General features: G+C 50.4%; 1 long non-coding RNA gene across 1 annotated transcript in view; it reads left to right on the forward strand.

The window, feature by feature from the left end:
• LOC121032258 (uncharacterized) overlaps nucleotides 1-26133 on the forward strand; it is a 48575-nt gene extending 22442 nt beyond the window's left edge. Inside the window, exon 3 of the long non-coding RNA XR_005791169.1 lies at nucleotides 23630-26133. This is a non-coding gene — a long non-coding RNA (uncharacterized LOC121032258). The remainder of the gene's footprint in view (nucleotides 1-23629) is intronic.
• The last annotated feature ends 354 nt before the right edge of the window (nucleotides 26134-26487 follow it).

Here is a 26487-nt window from a genome sequence, read left to right on the forward strand (position 1 = left end):
CTTCTTGCTTTATTTATCTTTATCATATTCTCCCTTTTTTCATACCACCTGGTCTGTTGAGCTCCCCGTGTGTGTGTGTGTGTGTGTGTGTGTGTGTGTGTGTGTTTCCTGGGATTTTTAATTGCCCTTCTTTTTTTCTTCTTGCTTTATCTATCTTTATCATATTCTCCCTTTTTTCATACCACCTGGTCTGTTGAGCTCCCCGTGTGTGTGTGTGTGTGTGTGTGTGTGTGTGTGTGTTTCCTGGAATTTTTAATTGCCTTTCTTTTTTTCTTCTTGCTTTATCTATCTTTATCATATTCTCCCTTTTTTCATACCACCTGGTCTGTTGAGCTCCCCGTGTGTGTGTGTGTTGTCCTTTCAAGACCCTCTCTGTTCCTGTACTTCCTCTGCACACCTGCTCCGTAGAGGTCATCCTGGGCTCATCCTTCATTGTTTTCCTCGGTTGGAGCTTCCTAAGAGAAAAGCTACATGCCTAGTAAACCGTCAGAAAATGTCTGTATTTTATATTCATGCTGAAGGTAGATTTCCAGGTTCAAAATCATTCTCCTTCAGAATTTTGAAGACTTCGGGGCTTTCCATGTTGCTGATGAGAAGTCTGATTCTAGGTCCTTTGTAGCTTTTCTATTTTCTGTTTTTCTTTTCTGGCAGATTTTAGTAATTATTCTTTATCCTTGGCATTCATATATTACATGAAGATACTGAGGGGGGAGGCCCCATCCCTTCTTCCAGATACTTAGCATAATCTGAAGATGAGACCTTGAACTCTAGGAGATCCTAATGTATTTGACTTTTTTTTATATCTCCACTTTTTTCCCATTCTGCATTTCTGAACCCCTTATTTGTTGGTTCTTCTACCTTCCAGAATGGGCCTATTTACTTCTGCATTTTTCTCCTGTTTTCTCATTTCACTGCTATTGTACTACTTATCTAGATTTTCTTGACTTCATTTTCTGGTCCATCTTTTTTGTTTGTTTACTTTTTTTAAAGTTTATTTATTTTGAGAGAGTGCACGTGCAAGTGGGGAAGGGGCAGAGAGAGAGGCAGGCAGAGGATCTGAAGCAGGCTCTGTGCTGACAGCAAGAGCCCGATGTGGGGCATGAGCTCACAAACCGTGAGATCAGGACCTCGAGCCGAGGTCGGACGCTTAACCAGCTGAGCCACCCGGGAGCCCCGGTTTGTTTACTTTTAAAGAAACATTGCTAAAGCAAGAGTATTTTTTTTTAATTTTAGTGTTTGTTTATTTTTGAGAGAGAGAGACAGAGCATGAGTGGGGGAGGAGCAGAGAGAGAGGGAGACACAGAATCGGAAGCAGGTTCCAGGCTCTGAGCTGTCAGCACAGAGCCCGACACGGGGCTGGAACCCACGAACCATGAGATCATGACCTGAGCCCAAGTCGATGCTCAGCCAACTGAGCCACCCAGGCGCCTCTAAAGCACGAGTATTTTTCATTTCTAAGAGCTTTTTGCTTATTCTCCGATTGCTCCTTTTCTTAGAATCTCACTTTGTTTTATAGTTGTTAACGTACTGAGTAGTGAAATATTAGAGTTTTTGTTTGTTTGCTTTCATTCATGAATTATTTCCCTCCTCTCTAAGGTCAGTTTTTGTGTTTATCTTGATCTTTTTCTCCGTGTTGCTCGTTTCCTCGTGTGCCTGCTCATCCAGAGTTGAGGTAAGTTTAGCGGCTTTTGGGTTTCTTCCTTGGCCAGTAAGCAATCAGACTCAGAAGGACTGAATCGTTGGCCAGGGTCACACAGTACAAATGACACAGCTGGTGAACCCCAACCTTTGGATTTCTGACCTGCCTCCTTTCTCCTGGCTGTTCTGCTTCTCAGCAGCGTGGGGATACTTTCTTTTCAAACCTGGCTAACACCTCTCGCCAATACACTGAGCCCCACGTAGATCTCGGTGGCCGCCCGACCCTCGCAGCGCCGGCCTGGGTCCTTTCATGCCTAAATGCCCTTCCTCCGGCAACCGTACATCTTGGAGGTTTCTGGGACTCTCCAGAAACTAGTTATTCTATTCTGCTGCTTCTGGCTTGTGCTTCTCAGACTGCATAGCCTGATTTTAGGGTTTGGAGAAACAGGCAGCAAATTTAGGGCATCCCTCCTGGTGCTTTGTACATAGTAGGCCCTCAGTATCTGTGTTCTTTCTGAAAGACTTGATTGACTTTAGGTAGACGTTAGGCCCAGATCCGTCTGCTTTGCTGATTGTATGAAGACTGGAATTTTCCGCAAATAGTACGCCGTGGGACAAGTGTGGCCCTGGTGTGTCAGTAAGAGGACGAGTGATTTGATCCCCAAAGCCCCAGAAACACCAGTTCCAAGGGGAAAAGGAGGCTCCGTTAAGCTTTCTGACTACTACATTCCCCTTTCAAAATTTAGCAGTTCTCTTTTAAAATTTTTGAAGGGTAGAAATAACATATTAATTAGATCCAGCAGAGGGGTTAAACCACCAGCAAAGGTTAGAAACCGCCCCAAAGGGTAGTGGCTCCAGCCCAAGATTAGTTTCTCACGTGTAAATAGCCTAAGTGGGTCTCCCCAGTCGGTGGACAACTGTCCTCCGTGGGGTGATGTGGGGACCCGGGCTCCCTCGCCTCTGGCTCCGCCACACTCCGCATCCTCTGACATCCCTGTTGTCATCTGTTCCGGGCTGGACGAACCGCAAAGAGCGCAACTTGGCTGCGGGCCGGCCCACGGCTCTCTGCTCATACTCCTCCGTCAAGACCTCAGCCACGCAGCCACCCCTAAGTGCAGGACAGATGGGGGATGTTGCTGGGTTCTGTACCAGAGGAAAGCGGGGTGTGGATGTGGTGGGACGGAGTGTGAGTGGGGGAGGAGCAGAGAGAGAGGGAGACGCGGAGTCCGAAGCAGGCTCCAGGCTCCGAGCTGTCAGCACCGAGCCCGACGCGGGGCTCGAACCCACAGACCCGTGAGATCGTGACCTGAGCCGAAGTCGGACGCTCGACCCGCTGAGCCACCCAGGCGCCCCCTCCAGTTCAATTTAAAGATGGGGACAGCGAGCTCAGAAAGGGGGAGTGCCGTGCCTGCCGTCACACTGCTGGCCAGTGAGCAGACCACGTGTGCTCTCCACGCCCCATGCTGGTGCAGACCCCTTTTGGGTCTCTCTTTTTCCATTGCGACCGGCTTCACATTCCCCTCCCATCTGTGTCCGCTGCCCTAGTGCGAGATTTGCCGGGGTTCCTTGTGCTTCTGGGGTCGTCAGGGGGCCTGCAGCCCCATCCTGAGATGGCTGCTAACCCCCTGCCCGGGGTCCTTTGCCAAGGGCTCTCCACAGCCCCCAGTGAAGACCTGGGCTTGTCCCCTGCAGGACAGGAGAGCCTCCAATCGGGGATGTTATGTGAGGAGCCCAGGATGCTCACTGGCTGCCTATGGAGGGACACCCAAGAGGGACCCCTGGGTCCTGGGGCGCGGACTTCCACCTGCATACAGGATTCCAGCAGGTGTGTGACTCCAGACAGGTGTAAAACCGAAAACGTGGGCTAAACATTAACCGTCGGTACTCCGGGTCATCTCCCCTCACCTTCCGCTACTGCAGACTTTCTCCTTTGAACGTTCCGACTTGGTGACGGCAGAGTCACTCACAACAGTCCCCCGGCTTCGGGGAGCCCCTCAGATCTCACGCAAGAGCTGAGACGGAGGCACTCACCAGGAGTTGGTCTTCATCCTGTGTTTTTCTCGTCTACCCAGCTAATGTGCATGGAATCTTCCCGTAAGCACAGAGCCGCACGGGGCCAGGGGTGTGGGGGACGCAGAGGCGGTTAAGACCTAGTTTCTGCTCTCAGCTGGGTCTTAGTCTCTGCGCCCAGCAGGGGTTCGGGTTTCTTGGTGGAGCCGGCGAGGGGGCAGGGCACGGCCCCGGTGGGTGGGAGCCCGGGACAGCAGGGGATTTGCCACGAGGAGGCCTGGGTGGCTTGTCTGCTGCAGGACACCGTCCCTGCCTCGTGCACGGGGCTGTGCCGGGGAGTAAATGAGCCAGCCGGGGCAGGTGGCAGGTGCCGAGGACACAGTAAGCGCTCAGTCCACGCGGGCCGTTACCACATACGACGAGGTGGCTGAGGAGCCTAGCGAGTCGTTTGCTGCATTTCCGAGTGCTGTTGGCATTAACAAACGGTAGCAAAAGGGAGGGAAGCAGCATGTGCTTGTAAGGGGTCAGCCCGCCTGGCCCAAATCCCCATTTCACAGATAGGCAGACAGAGGCTCATGGAAAGAAAATAGGGCTTGTTTAGGTGAGACAAGAATGACCGCATGTGCTTTGCAATTGCTTTGTGATTCCTTCTTCCTTCCCTCCTTCCTTCCTTCCTTCCTTCCTTTCTTCTTTCCTTCCTTCCTTTTTCTCTTTCTTCCTTTCTTTTTCTCCCTTTCTTTCTCTCTTTCTCTTTCTTTCTTTCTTTCTTTTTCTTTCTTTCCCTTCGCCTTCCTCACCTGTCTTTGAAGAGCGCATTTTTGACTTTCTTTTTTATTTCAGTGATCATTTATTGATTCTCTTTTGTTTTCTACAATAATGCTGGATGGAGATGGGAGGAGGCGATCAGCCAAATGACCCAGTGGCGTCGTCTGGCTGGGCTGAGAACTTCCCCACTGTGGGCGCCGACAAGAGCCTGCTTACGGGAGGCAGTCGAGGATTCGGGCAGCCCCGAGGGGCTCCAGCAGAAAGGTGGGCGGTCACGCAGCAAGACTGCTACACAAAGGGTTGAGGGTCCCATGAGTGGCCGGACGGGAGGAGCAGGGGCGAGGGGTTCTGCTCATGCATCGAGACCTCCTTCCGCGAGCATTTTCTGAGTATCTGCTGGGCATCAGGCCTCATGTAGATGGTTCGTGGGATCGAGCCCGTGTGCTTGGATCGAGTCAGAAAAAGTAAGTTATGCGAGTGTACAATGTAGGAGTTCGTCCAGCAGATTTGAGCGCGTGGCAAACCAAGGGTTGACGCCCTGGCTCCTGGCCGTGGCATTGTGAACAGATCACATGCCCCCAGTGAGTCACAACTTCCTCTTCTGGAAAATGGGCGCTTAGCGCATTCATTCGGAAACAACTGACTGTCTCTGCAGTACTCTTGGTGCTTTGTTCTTGGCGTGGGGGCTCCCTCGGAGGACATGATTGCTATCGCGTAGCTTATCTTCAACGTGGCGAGGAGTGGTCAGGCTGTGATCAGCCCTTTGATGCGAATCAAGTAGGGCATGTGCATGGTGAGTGAGAAGTGTCAGGCATTTATCCACAAGGTGGCCAGCAAGGCTTTCCTGACGACGGGAGGTCTGAGCCAAGCCTGGACACCGTGAGAGAGCAAGTGAGCACAGAAGTTAGAGCAACGTGAATTCCGACAGAGGAGATAGCAAGTGCAAAGGCTCTGGGGTGATATTTAAAAAAAAAAAAATAGAGGGTGCTGGTCTAGTTGGTGCAGGAATGACTGAGAGAAAAAGGAGGAGGAGGAATTTGGAGAGGCAGGCAGGAGCCACAGCATGTAAATTTTTTCAGTGATGACACTTTGTAGCAAAATCCATTTAAGCTATTTTTTCCCCCAGTTCGTTTTGGACAAGTATTGGATCAAAATTGTAACCCTGACTTTCCTCGGTGTGTCAGTAACAGTTTCTGCAAAAAATGCTATCATTCAGATGGATGCGATTTCCAGTCTGGACACAAACACACTTGGAGAGATCCATCTGCAGAGATGAGATTTTTGTACCTCAGGAGTGGGTAAAACCCACCCAGCTGTCTGGTTGTGTCGAAAAAATCACATTAAAATGCAGATGTTCCTGAGTAAGTGAGATGTTGATGGGTACAGCCCTCCAAAGAAAAATATTCATGAAATACACACTATTGAGCTACAGCTCGCGGGCTGAGTCATTTGCTCAGCAAGATGGGAATTGCTAAGAAATCTCAGTTACAGGAGCTATTAGGAAACCCTGGGGTCTCCCCAGTGGTGTTTAGACGTGGGGACTCACAGGCACTGGGGAATCATGGGATGGGCTCCTTAGAAGGACTTTCTGGCCACATCCTTTCCATATTTCCAGTTGGACCTCTCACCATGGACCTTGGGGGGAAGGAATAAAAACCGATGCCTCCCTGGGGCATCCAACTCTTGATTTCGGCTCGGGTCCTGATCTCACGGTTCGTGGGATCGAGCTCCACGGCGGGCTCCGTGCTGACAGCGTGGAACCTGTTTGGGATTCTCTGTCTTCCTCTCTCTCTCTCTCTCTGCCCTTACCTCACGCTCTCTCTCTGTTTCAAAAATAAACATTTTTTTAAAAAATCTGATACCTCCGTATTGCTCAGGGAGGTCCCACCTTCCCTCATACTCGTTCAGCTTCTCTTTCTGATCTGATCAAAATCTTCAAGTGAGATTTCTTGAAAAAGAATTCTCCTTTCCCTTGTGGGACTTTGGAAGAAAGAGAAAACAAAAGGGAACGTACATTTTCTTAGTAAATACCCTTTATGTGCCTCATTGAGCCATAAAGCGCGCTGACGGAGAGACAGGGAGAAACGTGCATCGGGCGCCATGAGTCTCTCATTTCGCCGACACTGCAGTTACTAGGTAAGTGTTACCCCATTTTGCAGACAAGGAGATAGGTTCAGGGATGAAAGGAGGAAGGTTTGTGGCCGCCTGCCAGGAAACCATAGAGCAGGGCCCCTGGGAGCGTGGGCCCCGTCCGAGGCGTGGGTTTGAATCCCAGCTCCCTTACACCTGCCGCCTGGGGGACCAGCCAGGGCAAGTCTGTCCACCTTGCTGGCCCCGCTTTGCTCATTTATAAATGTGAAGACCGACCGCACCACCCCCACGTCATTTGTTGTGAGGATTAAAGTTGCCAGTGGATTTGAAGTGCTCAGATCGCTGCCTGACCCCCAGGAAGTGCCCAGTAGCCCAGAGGCTCCTCGAACTGGCTTCCCAGCATCCGGGTTGCTCGGCCAGCAGGAAGGGAGGCGTGTATGTAGCCAAGCAAGGGCTGTCCGTGTGAGGGGCGACCAGACCTGAAATGCAGAGACTTTGCTTGATTCCTGGGATCTGCAGAAGACTTGTAACTGAGGTGACTGGCTCTCCCCCCCCCCCCCCGTCCCCTAGTCCCCATACACACAGACAGTGACATGCAGGGACCTAATCCCAGACATAGCCAGCTCGGTCCATTGTCCGGCTGACACGGGGCTCATCTGATTCCCCAGGGAACCATGACTCTCACTTTACAAATGAGAATGTTCATGATCTTTGCTGTTCCGCGGAAGGCTCTGGCTGCCTGTGTATCAGATCTTGCCGGGAGCGCTTGCTTCTGCTTGAAGAAGAAAAACCTTTCCTTCAGGCTCTCGAACACCAGCCTCTTTCGGCCAGGGTCCTGTTACCTATTGGTATGTAACAGACCGATCTACAACTTAGTGGTTTGAGACAAAAGTCGTTATTATCTGTCGCGGTTCTGTGGGTGGGTGGGCTCAGCTGGGCAGCTCTGATGTGGGGCCATCCTGTGCTGGAGCTGAGGACCCCCCACTGGGACATCTGGTGGCCGGCTGGCCTCTGTCTCCACGCTCCTCTCCAGGTGGCTCGCTCGGGCTTCTTCGTAGCAGGCAGTCCCCGGGTCACTGGACTTCCGACCTGGTGACTGGCTCCCCCCCGGAGCGGTGTGCTCCGAGAGACGGGAGGTGCACGCGGCCAGTCTCCTAGGGCTGGGCCCAGAGACTTCCCAGGGTCACCGCCACTGTAGGCTGTCACCCACGGGGAGGGGACACAGATGCTTGCGTCTCGATGGGAGAGGATGGCAGGTTTGTTGTGGTCTGTAATCACCACAGCTGGGGAGGAGGCGTTTGGCAGGCTCTGTGGGGTCTGAACGCCTTTGACTGCTCACTCCCACGTGACCTAGCGTCTGCTGAGTCCCTCAGGAAAGATCGGGAGCCTGGCCTGCCACACCTGGAGACAGGCTGCGTGGCCCAGGTGATTGGCTTAGACTGGGATCTGCCTCTTTGGGGAGCTGGGGAAAAGCCCATCTGGCACACACACTGAGACCAGACAAGCCAGACGGCATGTAGGGTCTGTGGGGCACCGGGCAGTGGAGGACCCGCTGAAAGATGGAAGACTAAGGAGCCAAGGAGCAGGAGGGGCGAGGTGAACACAGGCAGGACTCAGGAAGGCAGGCAGCCTGATCTTTCTCTCCCACCCCCCACAGCCTCAGGAGCAGAACAGCTGGGGCTCTCGAGTAGGGCACTTGCCCCTGGAGGGTGGGGACAGGCACAGAAGTCAACAGCCCAGACCCAGGGTCGCCAAGCTGGCTTCCGGGACAGGAACTCACAGAGCCTGCACAGTCAGAAGCTGGTCCTAAAAAGAAAGCCACAGGTGTGTGCTGACAGAGCCTGGGTATGATTAGCTCCAAACACAGAATCCGAAGTGACCGGAACCCGGGGCCCTTGAGACGGAGCTCCTGAGTGATGGTGGCTTCGGATCCCAACTGTTTCTAAGAACCACGGTGGGCAGCGTCTGCAGGGGGATCCAGGAATTCGAGAGAACCCCACAGGGCCTAACTCTGGACCCCTTCCCTTCAGGATGCTGGTTCTGACTGAGGATGTTGGGCAGAATGTTCCAGAAGTTCCCTTAGGTTCTGGGGATCTCTCTGTAAGCAAGGACCAACCTGGGACCTGGGACCAAAGGTCCCCGGAAGCTCTGGTTCAGAGCTCAGACCCCTTAGCATCTGTCCCCCTGCCTCCCCCACAAAGGATTCCCACTGAAACAAATCCTAAGTAGGGCCCAGCAAAGGCCTGGTGGGTTGGCATGAGTGTTAGTGGAATAATTGAATGATGAATTTAAACATGACGTCTTAACTGATGAATGGATAAAGAAATTGTGGTTTTGGGGCGCCTGGGTGGCGCAGTCGGTTAAGCGTCCGACTTCAGCCAGGTCACGATCTCGCGGTCCGTGAGTTCAAGCCCCGCGTCAGGCTCTGGGCTGATGGCTCGGAGCCTGGAGCCTGTTTCCGATTCTGTGTCTCCCTCTCTCTCTGCCCCTCCCCTGTTCATGCTCTGTCTCTCTCTGTCCCAAAAATAAATAAAAACGTTGAAAAAAAAATTAAAAAAAAAAAAAAGAAATTGTGGTTTATACACACAATGGAATACTACGTGGCAATGAGAAAGAATGAACTGTGGCCTTTTGTAGCAGCGCGGATGGAACTGGAGAGGGTTATGCTAAGCGAATTAAGTCAGGCAGAGAAAGACAGACACTGTATGTTTTCACTCTTATGTGGATCCTGAGAAACTTAACAGAAGACCATGGGGGAGGGGAAGGAAAAAAAAAGTTAGAGAGGGAGGGAGCCAAATCATAAGAGACTGTTAAAAACTGAGAATAAACTGAGGGTGGATGGGGGGTGGGAGGGAGGGGAGGGTGGATGAGGGGCATGGAGGAGGGCACCTGTTGGGACGAGCAGTGGGTGTTGTATGGAAACCAGTTTGATGACAAATTTCATATTTAAAAAAATAAAAATAAAAATAAACACGGCCTCTTATTTCTAAACAAAGACACCGAGCTAGACTGGAAAGGTGTAGAAATAGTTGAGAAGGTTCCCCTCACCCAGCTTATCCTCAGGTCCCCAGCATGCATGACCAGAGTGAGGTCACCAGACCCAGAAAGGGAGCTTTGTACAACACGACCGACTGAACCTTGTCCAGACGTCACCAGGGTTTCCGCTCGTGTCCTTTTCTGCCCCAGGACCCCATCGGGACCCCACAGGGCTTTATTTTTAGCTGGGTCTCCTGGTCCCTTCCCGTCTGGAAGGGCTTCTTGTACTTTCCTTGTTTCTCACGCGCCTGGTGCTTTTGGAAAGTGCTGATCAGTTATTTTGTAGGATGTCCCTCAGTTTGGGTTTGTCTGAGGTTTGGGTTCGTCAGGAGTGGCTCGAAGGTGTGCATTCTGGGCGAGAACCATGCCTCCTGCCGGGGGCAGGCGGGGGGGGGGTTGGTCATGGTGTCCATGTCCTGTCACTCTGATGATGACCTTGATCACTGGCCGGGATGGTGTCTGCCAGGCTCCTCTACCCTCAAGTCGCCATCTTTCCTACAAATTCCTTGGGAGAGGTACTTTGAGACCATGCAAATCCGGTTTCTCCTTAAACTTCCACCTGTTAGTTTTAGCATCTGTCGGCGGATCTTGTCTCCAGCACTTACTGTTGCAAAGTTTGTCTAACGGTGATTTTCTTAATTCCTGCTTTCCTTCCACATTTATTGCTTAGAAATTCTACTGTAAGAAAGAACTAGCCCTCCTCCCCCATGTGTGTATTCATGTGATTATTTCCATCAGTATAGACCCCCCGGGTATTTCTTTTCTTCTATGAATTACAATCTGATACGGTGGTTTTTTCATTTTCTGGCTCAGATTGTGTCAGACTTAGCCTCATATTAGGATCTTCTTCAATTTTGTGCTTGTGTTTTTGGCCAGCCTGTGCCCCCCTGTCTTTCCGGGGGCACATTCTTGCTTTCTCGAATCACACGGTGTTCAGGGTTCAGCCTCTGTTTTCCCTTCCCCAGCCCTACAATCAGTCCTTCTCCAAGGAGCCCTGGGTCCTGTCCCTGGAGCAGGTGCCTGGAAACCAAGGTCTGGAGGCCGAGTATACTCATTGCTTCTGGGGCATCACTGCTTTTAGGCCCCTTCAGGGGACAGCGCTGGGATAACATGGGCGCGCACTAACACATCACATGTGTTTCTGGCTCTGCCCACCTGTCTGTACATTGAGAACCATGAGTCGGCTCCGAGCTCTCAAATTCTAGTCGCAGCAGCAGGAGCTCCACGTTACCCGTCTCCCCTTTCCTTATTTGTAACTTCTTTCTCCAGCCGGGAGAGGCTGTCCTCAGTAGCTAGGATGTATTTTCTTAACTCAAGTATACAGGAGTTCCGAATTGCTAACCCACACCCCCTGTGGGAAACACTTTCCCAGTCGGTGACGGGGTGACAGCGTCTGTGTTTGGTGTCTTGTCTTTGGCTCTCCACTGTTTGGTCAGGACCCTGTTTTCCAAAGTCTCTTAGGTGAGTGGTTTTATTTTGTTTTGTTTTGTTCTTTGTTTTTTCCCTATCCCCTTCTATGTGGGTAAGCTATGTATTTGTACTGTTTTGGTCCATCTGTTGGTATGAATACTCCACTTTGGGTTTCCCTCTCGTCTTGGTTGGTTACAGTCATTTTTTGTGTGTTGGGTATATGAGGGGCGCGTGGAACAATACAGTGCTTTGAAGTCAGATCTGTCCTGAAAGACCCACTCCGAGAAGGGTCACTCCCTCTGTCCTCTGCATCCCAATCCCATCCCCATCACTCCATTCCTCTAGCGCCCACCCCTCTAGAGAGCCCGTCTCTTCCATATCTGACTCCTGCTGTCCAAAGAGCGGGTTGTGTAGTTTGTAACCCTTTCTTACGCCAGTGGTAGCAGACCATACTATTCTTTCACCCTTTGCTTTTCTAATGGGATGGTATGTTGTGGGATTCTCTCCACATCTGTTCACGTCACCCCTCCCTTCTTTACAGCTGCACAGTGCTCCACGTGTGCAGGTACCCGAGTTTATTCAGCCACTTCCCTCTGTCCGGGCACTTAGGTTGCTTCTCATAGTTTTGCGTTTACCAATGATGCTTCGGTGAATGAACTTGCAGGTGTATTTTTTGTAGAGCTGGGGGTTATCTTCATGGTAGAGTCCAAGGAGTCGAGTCGCTACGTTGGTGAGCCAGTGCATTTGTTGCAAAGTTGCCTTTCTGAGAAGTTTTTTGCTCAGCTGTTGGAAAATACTTGTTTCTTGTTACAAGTCAACGGTTCGTCTCCATCGTGAGTCCATCACAGACGAGTATTAGAGGGGGCGGGTCATGTGTTTCAGTGACACAGCTCATCGGGGGCCAGTCAGGAACTCAAAGCTAGCTCTCTAGAGTTCCAGGCTCCTTCCCTGTTTCCCGCTGGTCCTGGATAATGGGGGTGGAGTCTACAGGCAAGTGGGGTCCGTGGCCAAGTGGGTGCTTGGCAGGTAGGTGTGATGTTGTCCATGGGGCTGGTGGGCCATACCACAGGCCTGAGTCTCATTTTCTCCTCTTGGTTTAAGCCACCTCATCACAGAGCTACCTCATGACTTGGGCTCCTTGGGGAAATCTAGGCTACTATAATTACTTTTCCCCAAAACTAAGGAATGCGCTCTCATCTGAACATGGGAAATAACTGATTAATTTACCCTTAAGTGTTAGTACCGGGAGCTGTTTTTTCTCTTTGTAATCAGTGTTCACACTTCCCTTACTCCACACACAGTAGACTAAGCCTCCTTAGTTAGGGAAGAAGGAAGTCCACCGAAGGCCCTTGTACCTTATCATCTGGGTCCCTGCGCTCCCTGGTCACATGACCAAACTGAGCCCAGGGAGATATACCCAGGCTCTTTCTCCCGAGAGGGAGGAGAAGGGAAGGCAGGTCCCACTCTGTCCAGGGCTCTGAGTGTGGCACTTGCACTCAAGAGAAGGAAGAGGCCAGGAGCTGCTGGGGCAGGAGGGGTCTCTCTGACCCGGTCCCAGAGCAGAGGACCCCTTGGGCTCCCCACCAGGTGTCCCCAACCACCCCACCCACACACACACTCACTAGCCCAGCCTGCCTACCCTGGTGGGCCCCCTGCTTGGAGAGTCAGGGAAGAGGGCGTGTCCTCTTGACCGTAGGTTCTTCTCACTGCCTGTTTCTCTCTAGTAAGTTCTAGCCGGCTGGGCTGGACCTTCAGCTGCCTCCCATGCCTTGCCCTCCCTTGACCTGGAAGCTGGGCCTCCCCAGGCTCGCTTGAGGTCCATCTTTCCTTTCACTCGGTACACTGAGCACCATCTGAACTCCAGGGGCGGGGGCGGGGGCAGGGGCAGGGAGATGAATGGGACCCAGGCCTGTCCCTCCTGAAGAACTCGCATCACAGTTCAGTGGGGGAGACTGAAGATAAAGGGATAGTTACGGACTCAGGCAGGAGATGCTCAGATGGGGTCTACAGCGGGCCTCCCGACATCAAGAGGGGGGTCCCTGGAGATACTGTCAACCGAGCTGAGCCTGGAAGGACGGGCGGCAGTTGTCCAAGCCAAGAAGGGAGCGTGAGCAAAGGCAGCACTGTGGCAGGAGCTCCGCGTGGGGGGTGCACCGGGGGCAGGGCAGGAGATGGGCAGCTTTGGGTAGCAGAATTGGCTGCTGGGTTCAATCCCGACTCCATTGTTTGAGGAGTTCTTTCTTTTACTCACTGCTGTCTCCCTCCTGCCTGCAACGGTGCCTGGCGTCTTGTAGGTGTTGAGTAATTATTTTGAATCTCAATTCCGTATCTCTAAAATAGGAATAACACTTCCGTTTGTCTGTATCCCATTATTCTAGAAAAGGACCCAGAGTATAGCAGGTGCCGGATAAACCTGTGTTGAGCGGCTGGCCAGCCGCTGGTACAGGGTACAGGGCTTGGCCCACACGTCGTGCTGACTAATTAGCAGCTGTGATTGTTATGGCCGTGTGTAGCCAGAGGAGCAGTTACGAGCCACAGCATGACAGAGGTGGGCCTCGTGTGCAAAGGCAGATCCGGCAACCCTCTGGCGGTTAAGGAGGGACAGTGCTCTACTTGTTCGTGAGAAGAATCGTGAACTTTTGTTGAGCAGATTAAACGCTTTGCAAATGTTCCTTCTCTTCAGTGACTCTTGGGGACTCGGAGTAAATTCCGGTCCCTGGGGCTGTCCTGTCTGCCACTCCACTGAGTGGCCATCCGTGGCTCCCAGGCCGTTCTGTGGCCACCCGGGCTGGGCACGGGCATATGCAGAGGGGTTCATCCTCTAGAGACACGCCCAGCCCCTGCCGAGGACCTCAGCTGGGTGCGGGGGTCCTGCCCCTTGGAGAGAGGCTCCCAGTGAGTTTCCCAAAGCCCAAAAAGGCAAAGAGCAAGGCCTCAAATGGTGGCAGAGCCAGGAGCCATCCAATGGAAACGTTCCATCTAGAACGTTCCATCTGACTTAGAGAGCAGGTCACCAGCTTCCGCTTAATGCAGCCTGCCTGATTATAGGAGTCAAATGGGTTTTTTAAATTTATGACGAGGTATCTCGGGCATACCAAAGAGTATACATGCCTACATGGACCGTCGAGAAAGTAAATACGAGTCGGGTGTGTTGCACCTATTGAATTCCAGAATTCTTTTGCGTGGTTTGCAAGAGCTGCTTTTCTGGCCTCTTTTGCACCTGCAGCCTCGGCTCTTCCCTCGCTCGCCAGGAGGCTTCATCACCCCGACAGGCTGCAGCCTCCCACCCTCCTGCTTTTCCTTTGCACCTGCTGGTCCGCTGACTGCACGCCCCTCCTCTGCCGTCGCCGAGCTGGTCCCACTGGACTTGCACACGTCCGCTTCAACGCTGCCCATCTTTCAGGGACAGTTCCCGATGTGCCCTCCCAAGCAGGTTGAGGCTGCTGCATTCTTCGTGCTGCCCCGTGCCTGGCGCTCACATCGCCGCCATGATCTGCTGGTCTCTTTCCCCCTCCCTGGGTCATGAGGTCCTTGAACACCAAAGGCCTTGGTCTCTCGGCATTTGCCTGTGGCTTAGTCCGGAGCTTGGATCAGCCGGGTGCTCTGGGCATATTTGTTGGAAGCACGGTCCTTAGGTGACCCCGGAGGTCTCTCTCTCTGGGGACGGGTTCCGCCGCATCCCTTCGATGGGCCACTCGGGCGATTTTGAATTTCCAGGCAGGAGTGGATCGGAGTGAATCTTCCTCATCCCAAAATACAGAAGGCTCCTCGAGACCGAGAAACACTAGGAATGGTGGCTGAGCCTGAGTCACTCCAGAGAACACGGTCAGCGAGTCGTGGAAAGAATTTGGATGATCTGGTGCCTCCCCTTGTCTTGATATCACTTTCCCTGCCTTTGACTTCATACTGATCAAGCTGAAGCAGCTTGGCCAAGTCACACAACTAGCGAACTACGGAGTCAGGGCTGATGTCTTTGAGGCCAACGCTTCTCACTTCCTATCAGTTTTTCCAAACCCGAGTGTCGCCTTGCAGAAGACAATGGGGATTGTTTTTGCTTAGTTCCCAGTCATACACGTGGTTCCAGTGGATGTAGGTTACCGTGAGGGTGTGCCATTTAAAAACTGTTTTTAATGTTCATTTTTGAGGGAGAGAGAGCGTGAGTGGGAGAGGGGCAAAGAGAGAGGGAGACACAGAATCCGAAGCAGGCTCCAGGCTCCGAGCCGTCAGCACGGAGCCCGACGCGGGGCTCGAACCCATGGGCGGTGAGATCGTGACCTGAGCTGAAGTGGGATGCTCAACTGACTGATCCACCCAGGTGCCCCGAGGATGTGCCATTTGAAAGCAAGGGAGAGCGTTCTGGACTGAGCTGTGGGCAGGTGGAATAAGCTGGCCTGACAGTGGCGAGTTCGAGTGACAGGAGGTACCCAGAAAACAACAGTGGAGCTCCTGCGGGGGGGATTCGAAGGGCAGATGAGGAAGCAAACAAAATGCACTTAATGTGTGTTCTGTGCGAGTACAAGTTCCTTGGTCATAAGCGGCGGATATGGATAAGGAGTGGGTTTGACTGCCTTCAGCAAAAACACAGCATTTTTCAGGGTAGTTAGAGAAGGTCATTTATGGGACAGAAGGAAACGGGCAACAGAACCTGAAAAAGGGCAGAAGTCAGGCTGGCTCCAGGCACCCAGGTGGCACCAGCCACAGGAGGCTCCTTCTGGAGCCCTGGCCGCGATGACCCAGCATTTAGAGCCGACCCGCCCTCAGCGCCCTACCCCGGGGTTGGGCTCTGGGAGCTTCTGATGGACTCGGCCTGGGTGGAAATGTCACCAAAAGAAGGGCGTGGACGCCGGCAGGCCGGGTGGCCAGCGACTGCAGTGCCTGCTGGCCCTGACGGGCTGTGACTGCAGGGGCCACACGGGGGCCTTGACTTCTGTCCGGGCTCCCCTCCCACGTGGCCCTGCAGCCCCCACACCCGGGCCGCACCCCGCATCCTGTACTCCTGTGGCCTCTTTTCCAAGGCCCTACGTCCCCACTGGGCAAACTATGAGCGTGGTTTTCAGAAGCGGCCCAGCAGAGGACCAGCTGGCAGGTGGGCTCGGAACGGAGCTGTCCGTCAATTGGGTGGCCCCCAGGTGGGCTCGGAACGGAGCTGTCCGTCAATTGGGTGGCCCCCTTCCTGGTTGGAGCTGCTTCTGACATTGAGCAGACTCGATGCCCCCGGTCTTTCGACTCCTGTTGTTACCGCTGTGGCTATTGTTACTTTGTTATCGATATTGTTTTACAGTTACTCCACTGTAATGACGATTAATTAATTGATTGATCGTTTCTTAGATACCAGAAGCATCCTTACAAAATGCAAAGTATAAAGAACAAACCCCCATGTACCCACTCTCCAGCTTAAGGAGTATCACCAGTACCTCTGGGGTCCCCCAAGCACCGTTCCCTGACCCCATCCACTGCCCCTCTCCACTCACTAGTATGGGCTCGCCTGCCTTCGTGTTTGTGATTCTCTCGCTTTTTCCTTGGAATTTTGTCACGTTTGTATCTCTGGATAACGTAGGGCTGTTTCCAAACTTTCTATAAAGGGAAACACCCTTCGAGTGCTCTTTGGCCACAAGCCTTTTCACACATCGCTGCTTTAGCCATCCATACGTGTGTGCGATGGCATTTTCCCCGCCGTACGTAAGTGCCATGTGTGAAACGGGACAGTAGGTCCAGGCTGCCGCAGGTGACCTTGTCCGTGAACGTTCACGGCTGTGTAACCTGGTGGGTCGTCGCAGGTGTGTTCAGGGTGGGAGCCCGAAGGTGGGATGGCGGGTCACAGGGCCTGCGTATGTTCAGCTTTACAAGGTGATGTCATCCTGCTTTCCCGAGTGACGGCATCCAGCTTGTGTTCCTGTCACTTCAGAAGCTGTGTCGTCAGTGTTGGGTGGTTGGTTGGATCTTATAGCTCTTGTGAAGCCGATGACTGTTGGGTAGCAGCTTGTATTTTAATTTGCGTTTCTCTGATCACTGAGGTTTAGCTTCTTTATGGCCGTTCACTCTTTTGGGAAGTTCCCGAACATGGTTTTTGCCCAGTTTTCTACTGGAAGTTTATCGTTTTCTCACTGACTTGACTGTAACAAGATCTGTGTGATATATAGAGTATATATAAGGTGTATATATGACACGTGTACATCCCAGTTTATGATTTAATAACTTCACTTTTTTATGGTCTTTTTTGATAAACATTAAATTTAATGTGATTGCTTGTATTAGTATTCTCTCTTATAGCTTGAGCCTTATGTCTTATTAAGATAGCCATATAAGATATAGGATAGATATAAGATATAAGATATAAGATATATATAAGATATAAGATATATATCTTATATATCTTATTAAGATATCCATATAGGAGTGCAGATGCATAGGGGCACTTGTACCCCAATGTTTATAGCAGCACTTTCAACAATAGCCAAATTATGGAAAGAGCCTAAATGTCCATCAACTGGTGAATGGATAAAGAAATTGTGGTTTATATACACAATGGAATACTACGTGGCAATGAGAATGAAATACGGCCTTTTGTAGCAACGTGGATGGAACTGGAGAGTGTGATGCTAAATGAAATAAGTCATACAGAGAAAGATACCATATGTTTTCACTCTTGTGTGGATCCTGAGAAACTTAACAGAAGACCATGGGGGAGGGGAAGGAAAAAAAAAATAAGAGGTTAGAGAGGGAGGGAGCCAAACCATAAGAGACTCTTAAAAACTGAGAACAAACTGAGGGCCGATGGAGGGTGGGAGGGAGGGAAGGGTGGGTGATGGGTATTGAAGAGGGCACCTGTTGGGATGAACACTGGGTGTTGTATGGAAACCAATTTGACAATAAATTTCATATTAAAAAAATTAAATTAAATTTAAAAAAAGATATCCCTTACCAAAAGGACATGAAGATAGTCACTTCTATTGTCTTCTAAAAGGTCTTAAGTTTTCCCTTCCACAGCTGTCTCTAATCCATCGGGAATTGATGAAATACTGGTTCAATTCCATTCCCCTCCCCCCACCAGATGCTTAGTTCCTCTAGCACTATTTATCCACAGGCCTATTTCCTCCCACTGATCAGCATTGTCCATGCACATGTAGCTGTTTCTGTTCTCTTGGTCTGTCCGTCTAAGATTTCATTAGTCAAGCAGCATGGTGATTCTTGAGGTCTTTTGGAGCAAATCCCCCTCCCTTATTCTTCTTTAGTGAAGATCTTAGGTATCGCTATCCCTTCTCAATTGGATACACATTTTAGAGCCAGCCTGTCAAATAGCACCAAAAACCCTGAAGAACTTTTGCCTGGAGGGTAGCAAATCCGTAGATCACATTGGAAAGAACTGATGATTTGGGGATGTGGAATCTTGCACTCCATGAAGATGGTCTATCTCTCCCTTTTTATGTTGGTCTAATTTTAAGTCTGTCGGTAAAGTTTTCTGATATTCTTTATAAAGATTTTACACATGCTTGTGATTATTTTAAATAAATCTTCATTAAGATACAGAAGGGATGTCTGGGTGGCTCAGTTGGTTAAGCGTCCAACTCTTTGATTTTTCACTCAGGTCACAATGTCACGGTTCGTGGGATTGAGCCCCGCTTTGGGCTCTGTGCTGTCAGTGCAGAGCCTTCTTGGGATTCTCTCTCTCTCTCTCTCTCTCTCTCTCTCTCACATACAATAAATAAATAAACTTAAAAAAAAGATACACTCTACAAACCACAAAATTCACCTATTTAAAGCGTACAATTCCATGGTTTTAGTATATACACAGAGTTGTGCCACCATCACCAAAATCTGTTTTAGAACATTTTTCTCACCCCAAAAGAAGTGCTTTTAGCATCCATCAGGCAGTCACTCTCTGATTCCCCTCCCACCCAGTCCCGGGCAGGGAGGGACGAGTGAACGAGGGAGTGAAGGAATGGAAGTAAGCTTCATGTCCCGTGTTGCTCAGCCCCAGACTTTGCTTCCTGTGTTATTTTGGTTTTGTTTCTCCTCCCACGTTTATTACTGCTGTGGCTTCCAGGCTAATCTCCCTCTCTTCATCCTGCACACTCTGGCCAGACAACTTTGTCCCAGGAAGAGAACGTTCCAACCACTTCTCTCCTAGGAAGCCCTCGGTAGCTCCCCTGGGAGCTTCACTCCCAGCCTGGTTTCCACGGGGAAGTTCAGGCTGATGAGTCAAGCACTGTAGAAACAGACTTCAGGGTGTAACAGACTTCTGTGAGGCGGAGAAGGCCTTGGTTTGCTGCAGAGCCCTCAGAAAGTAAATATGGTCGACCTGATTATTCCCCTCCGCTTCCCCCTGAGTCAGAGTTATCTCGGGTTAACTCAGGGAAGAGGCTAAATTAAGCCTTGAAGCCAAGCTGCCTCCCTGACAGGCACTTTGTTTTGCTTGAGTGACTGTGATGATCAGTCTTGGGTTTTAAGGGCAACACTAACAGCGTCTCTTTAGACCAACCGTGGTGATGCATTCCCTGCCCTGCAGAGACCGGGAGATGCCCGTCCGTCCGCAGTACACATTCATTCTGCACGCTTCTCCCAGCGCCCGGCCCACGCCGGGCACCGTGCTTGGAGGTGAACTTTCAGCAGCTTGCTCTCTTGGGGCTCGAGGTCCAGCTAAAGAGACTCCAAGCCACAAGAGACCCTCTAAGGAGATAACGGCTACTCATTGGCTAGATGTCTGTCCAGAGCAGAGAAAGGAGTGGGTTTCTAAAGTTCTTGCACCTTCTCGTGACTTGGTGCAGAGGCTGGGCTATGGAGTGACCAGAAGAAAAGAGACGATCATCACTCTAGCACTCACAAACAAGCAAGCGGACACAACCCCTTTGGGGGACCGTCGAGCACCATCTAGTAAACCCCAACACGTGCACGCCCTATACCTCAGCGGTTCCTCTCCCGGGCTCAGGTAGCCAGTAGGACATCGCACACGTACAAGTTTTACATCAAAAGGAAAATTGCAAGCAAATATTGAACGCTAGTTAACCCATGCATGCTGCGGGATTTAAGCAGACGTGTAATCATATTTGCAGTTTATTTTGAAATACACCCAAAAAGGAAGATGGACGGGTAGGCGCACAGATATTTGCTAGAGCAAGTGTAGTAACCTCTTCATGGTGGCATTCCGATGGTGTGTGTGTGGGTGCTCGCTGGAAATTTTTTTTTCTTTATGTTGAAAACTTGTATGTAAAACGTTGGGGGAAATGCACGCTTTTAACGTTTGCCAGCAGACGTGTGCAAGAACGTTCCGAGCAGCATGGTGGCTTCAGACTGGAAGAAATCCAAATGTCCATCAGCAGTAAATAGAGACATAAATCATGGGTCTGTTTATATAATGGGGTACTGTTCTCAGTAAGAATGAATGAGCCACAAGCTACACGCAACACAGGTGAATTTCACCAGCATAGGACTGAGGGGGAGAATAAGGATGTGTTGTATGATTCTATTCGTGTAAAATTTATAGGCACGCAGAACTAACCTAGGGTGTAGAAACCAGGGTAGTGGGTTTTTTTGGGGGGGGGGCGGAGGGGGGGGGAGAAGGCAGAAAAGATAGTAAATGGAATAGGGTGCCACGGGGGCCTCCTGGGGTTCTGGAAGGTTCTATTTCTTGATCTTGATGCTAGCTAAACAGGTGGGAACATTTGCCAAGCTATACATTTAAAGTCTGTGCACTTTTCTGTGTGTGTATTATGCATCATTAAAAACCGTACTAGGAAAAAGAAGAAAGACAACCGAATAGATCCAGCCGGAAGCTTGGCCTAGCCTGAGCCTGTCCGGTTATACTAAAGCTGTGAACGAAATGGGACTTCGCTTCAAGACATTTATCCACTCATTTGTGCATGCATTCACGCTGCATTAATTCCCCTGTCTTCACTCATTGTCTGTCTGTCCCTGACACAGACACCTGTTCGCATGTACTGGGCTCCAAATCTAGACTTGATCCACACTGCCTTACCCAGCCCTTTTGGGGATTCGCAGGCCCAGGGGAAGAGATGTGTAGATAATTCGCTTTGCAGCCACACCCTCCACCTTCCTGGATTCCTGTTTGTGATCCTTCCCGGGTATTTGCCCTGAGATATCTTCTGACCCCTGTATTAAAAAGAGATTTATTGTAAGGAATCGGCCCATGTCATGATGGAGGCTGGCGAGTTTCGAGATCTGCAGGGTGAGTCAGCAGCTAGGAGACTCAGGAGAGCCGATGGGTTTAGTTTCAGGACAAAGGCTAACAAGCTCAAGACCCAGGAAGAATCAGCGTTTCAGTTTGAATTCAAAGGCAGGGAAAGTGATGCCCCAGCTCAAAGGCAGGCAGGCCGGAGAAACGCCTCCTACTCAGCCCTTTTGCTCTCTTTGGGTCTTCGGCTGATTAGGTGAGGCCCACCCACTTCAGGAGGAGCCATCTGCTATCCTCAGTCTCTCCATTCGCATGTGAATGTCATCCAGAAAAAGCTTCATGGAGTCGCCCCAAATAATGTTTGACAGATGTCAGGGCACCCCACGACCCAGGCAACGTGACGCATAAAATTAACCATCACAGTGCCGGAGCCTGAAACACTTCCTGGCTGTAAAGGAGGAAGTGCACCCGGGGTGAGGTGGGGTGCTGGCCTGGTCTGAGTCCCATCCCATCAAGTTGACAAGCTGCTGCCGTGACACACACACTGATCGTTTTTTACATACGGTTCAGATTAGTGGCTGGTGGAAAACGGTTTTCTTGTAGTGGTTTTCTATTTGTCTCATCTGTTCTTTGCTCCTCTTTTCTTTTATCCTGGGGTTTTTTTTTTTGGACTAATTGATTATATCTTACAGTTCAGTTTTTATCTCCACTATTGGCTGACTAGCTCTTCTACTTTTTCCTTTTTTTTAGGAGTTGCTCCAGTCTTTGTTAACTTACCACCATCGATCTCTAAATCCTATTAAAGTACTTCACATAAAATATAAGATCCTTAATGTTAATTTTTATTATTTATTTGCTCATCATTATTATTATTTTTTTAAGTAAACTCTGCCCCCAAGGTGGCTCTTGAACTCACGACTCCACGATCAAGAGTCGCGTGTTCTACCGACTGAGCCAGCCAGGTGCCCCTGAAATATAAGATCCTTACAACAGATTTACTATCTCCACTTTCTGTGCTATTCTTATCACATGTATTTTAGTTCTACATTTGTTATAAACCCTATAATATTTTTTAAAAATCTAAACAATTAGCTTTTAGAGCTATTAAAGGTGAAAAAAATTAAAAAAAAAAGAAATGATTTCGGTTACTGCAAAATGCCTCATACAAGAAAAAAATCTGGAACCTATGAATACAGTTCAAAAGATAATGAGGAAAAAATGAACAGCCAGGTGTCCCCCACCCAGCTTAACAAAGGGCAAGTGGCCAGTGTATTGAAGGTTCTTGGTGCTCCTTCCAAATGGCCTCCCTCTTCGTCCTCGCCTGTGAGAAGCCTCTCTCCTGAATTTTGCGTTAATTATTCGCTTGCTTTGTCTAAAAACCAAACATGGTAGCACCTCGGATCGCAAGTAACGTGTTCTGCGAGTGTTCCGCAAGACGAGCAGACATTGCTCACAAATGTTAACTTGGTAAACGAGTGATGTCTTGCAGCGCGCGTAGTACGTGACGCGGGACGTCACATGATCACGACTGAGCCAGTGGTTCTTGAAATTCGCTTTGATATACAAGTGCTCTGGATTACAGGCATGTTTCCGGAACGAATTATGCTCGGAAACCAAGGCTTTTTCCTGTACGCGTCTCTAAACACTATCTTGTTTGGCTGTGCCTGTTCTCAGCGTTTGTGGTTTGACTCCTGCTGCACAAAGTCTTCTGCATCACATGCTGGGGCTTTTTCCACCTTGTCACAGGTGCCCTTAGCTTGTTCATTTCACTGCCGTATAATATTCCATCACGTCCAGACGTGTCTAGTGGGCGGACCACCACGGGTCCATCTGTTCTACACTTGATGCACGTTTGGGTGGCTTCTGGTCCTCTGCTGTCACAAACGGAGCTTGTAGGAGCGTCTCGCCCACGTCCCCAAGTGCACAGGTGCCCAGCCCTGTTGTACAAGATGTGTCCCTTTAACGCCAAGGAACTTTCCAACTCAGACTCCTGCTAGAGTTTCTTACGGTAGTCTTCTCAGCCTCTTGCCGTCCTTCTGGTCCCAGTGACTCACCTTCCCTGGGTCCTGACCACCCCTGCCCACGTGGTCAGCCAGCGCTCCTGTCGTGTGTAGGAACGCCTCTTTGTACATACGCAGGATGGGACGTTTCTGGGGTGTGATGTAGGACGTGAATGCACGTAAAATTCCCGCTGCCGTGGAGGGAGCCTGTGTTTTCGTTCAACTGCTGTGCAGTAGCTTCTGTTCTCTGCTTCAAGGAAGAGGGGAGAGATCAAGCTTGGTAGAAAAGGTGGACCCAGGCTGGACTCCTGGGCCGATCTCTTCGAGCCAGTGTCAGGACAGTCACCCTTGAAATTGACAAGCCGTGCTCTGCTACTGCTCCGTGGCTCAGAGCGGCGTGTCCCAGGATGGGATCCCTGGGTGATTTTTCACTCCCACGCACGGTCTAGTGCCCAGGCATGAAATCCCCTCCCCTCTGCCCCGGCTCTGCCCTGCCGTGGAGAGGATGCTCATAAATGATCGTCTTTTGTGCTGCCTCTTTCCGTTACAGGTTAGCCTGGGGCGGAAGATAAAGACGTTTGCCACCAAGATGGTAATCACGAGTGGAAATGATGAGGACAGAGGAGGCCAGGAGAGAGAGAGTAAGGAAGAGAGCGTCTTGGCGATGCTGGGGATTATCGGGACCATTCTGAACCTGATTGTTATCATATTTGTATACATATACACCACTCTGTGAATGGCTCAGAGGGTGCTGAGGGGCCTCGGGGATGGCCGAATGACGGGAGTCCTGTGTGTCGGCAGGTGACTGATCGGACGCTGCCGTGCAAGCGAGCAGGCCTGACCTACACACGCTGCTCAAGCAAATGCACCTTCGAACTGTAGAAGAGGTCACAAAAACAAACCACTCCTGCTACAAAGAGCAGACACTAAAGCACAATGAACCCAACAAAACTCATTCACGCAACAAGGAACTCAACGTCTTTGGCCCGGGGCCCGAAAGAACACTCAGAAGACCAGCCTTTGACGCCATGGGTGAGCGGATGGGTGCAGAAACTCCTCATCCCGGGTCTCTGATGGATTTCACGCATTGGAAAGGAGGAACAGGGCGGGCGAGGCTCGTCGGTGCATCTCCTGGGACACGGGCTTCACCTTAACTCGACGACGAGCCGTTCGGGACGAGAAACCACAGGGGCAACCCTTTGACAGAATCCCATCCATCAAAAGTGGCTAACTATTTGATACTGGGGAGATAACTTATTTTTCTTTTTTCATTGGCTTGACGTGTGTATCTGTTCATATCAACGTTTATAAATATATATTTTTAATAAATGTGCTCTATTTTTTAGCATGAACCAAATATTTGGAGAGGCGCTCCTCGAGTCCTCGAGCTTTCGTTGGTTTTATCTGCTTCGCCCTGTAGACTGCAGGTGTTGTGTGGTATAGCCATTCTAGTCCTGCTTCGAACATCTTGAATCTTTTCCCTTCCCCCCCCCTTCTCTCTCTCTCTCTCTCTCTCTCTTTGGTCTGGAGGACATTTTTCCATAGTACCAGCCCTGGTCCTGGTGGATGCATGTTTTAAGATTGTCCGTTGAGCGGCTTTTTGTTGTTATATGGGAGATCTAAAACGATTGTGGGCATGTGGACCTTAGTCGTACCATATCCTTACTGAGAATTTTGCATGAACGAGGACTGAGCGATAGATCAGCTTCGAAGAAACGTAAAAAGGACTGTCATTGAAGAGGAGAGGGCAGCTACGTTCACAGATCAACTCTAGGACGGAATCGTCGGCTTCTTATTGCCAGCATTATTTTTTCATTCTGGTGACATTGATCAGATTTTTACTTTAGCGGCCACATACCGTGCACATTAGGGAGAACGAGGAGGGAAGGCCAGCACAGGGGCATAATTCCTTCCTTAGTTAGCGAGCTGCCTGGGACCTTTTTCAAAGGAGGTGGGGTGTAAATGGCACGTGGGCTGTCCAGCATGAGAGCTCACGTGGCTCTTTCGGGCTCTGCAAGGACACCCCCATGACAGGTGACTTTTTAAGGGCACTAGAAGGAGATGCAATGATCACCCTAAAAGATTGCTGTGCTTCTTAAAGCTCCTGGTTTACAGCCACACAAAGCTACTTCCTCCCTGGTAGGGATGGGTGAATATATACAAATTTGCCCTCTGCTCCTGGCTCCCTGAGAAGGGCCTTTGCCTGGCTGTGGCGACATACCCTGACAAAGAGGGTCACGGTTCCTTTTGCCGGTGCCAGACTTGCCCGTGGATGAAAGAAGCAGCAGCTCGCCTGGTTGGGTTCAAATGATGCCCAGGGGGTCGCTACCGCCAGATCTCTCCCTCTCCTTGTTGTGGTGTCTGAAATTCCACCATTAGAGAGTCACTTCTTGTGCTCTTTTAAGGGACCAGGTTCTTTTATAAAGCAGATGCCCCCGAGCACCTGACTCTGACAGTATTCATCAGGTGTCTTCTCTTCCCTCCCAGAAGGAAGTAGACATGCATTTAGGGCACACTGTGTGCCAGAGACTTTATATTCCTTAGGTCACTGAAATCCCCCTATAACCCTGTAATCCCCCTGCGAGATGGGAGGGGCTCTTTTCCCACCATTTGTAGAAGAAAGAGCTCCGAGAGATCAGGAAACTTCCCCGAGACATTGTGGCTGAATCTGCCCGGATCTGCCCGATTCCTTAGCCCAGTGAGGGCTGCGGGGCTGCTGGAGAGAGAGATGATGCACAGGAGGGGAAGACGCAGGAAAGAAAGGGCCCTCAGGGTCATTCACAAACCCGATGGCTTTGTGAAAGTCCAGTTCTGCACATCTCACCCCCCCCCTTCCTCCATAAAAATAAATAACCCTTGGGAACTCCTTGGACACTGGCAGAATATCATACAAGTAAGGACGAGGGACAAGAGGCGGCTGGTTGGGAATAAAATGGGCTGTCAGGGGGAGGGAGCCATCTACCAGGTTGTGTGTGATTCTGGAAAGACTGTATGAAAATTCTGAACAGTGAACAGAGTAAACAATAAAGGTGCAATGGATTAAAAAAAATACTACCAACGTCTTTTTTTTTTTTAACACTGTGGTATTTTCAAATGTCATTCACTGTCATTCCTTTGTCTATACTTATTTTTTATTTTATTTAAAAAAAAAACCAAACACCTGAATGTGATTCTGTTAAGCAGACCTGTTTGGTTTGGGCCGTAGAAGCCCCCGTGATTTTTCAAGTATACTCATTTGAAATTTATTTTGGGGGGGGGGGGGGGACTGCCCTTCCAGCCCTCGGATCAGCCTCCAGATGGTTCTTCGAGATCATCGTAATCCAGAGCCCGGAAATAAAGCTGCCCATTCAGTGCCTGCCGGGCCGAGGGGAGGCGCTCTGGCCCGTGTCTCTGGCCTGCGTGGTCTTA

The sequence above is a fragment of the Herpailurus yagouaroundi genome, unplaced genomic scaffold, assembly GCF_014898765.1.
Source record: "Herpailurus yagouaroundi ecotype Mexico unplaced genomic scaffold, PumYag 141, whole genome shotgun sequence".
NCBI lineage: Eukaryota > Metazoa > Chordata > Mammalia > Carnivora > Felidae > Herpailurus > Herpailurus yagouaroundi.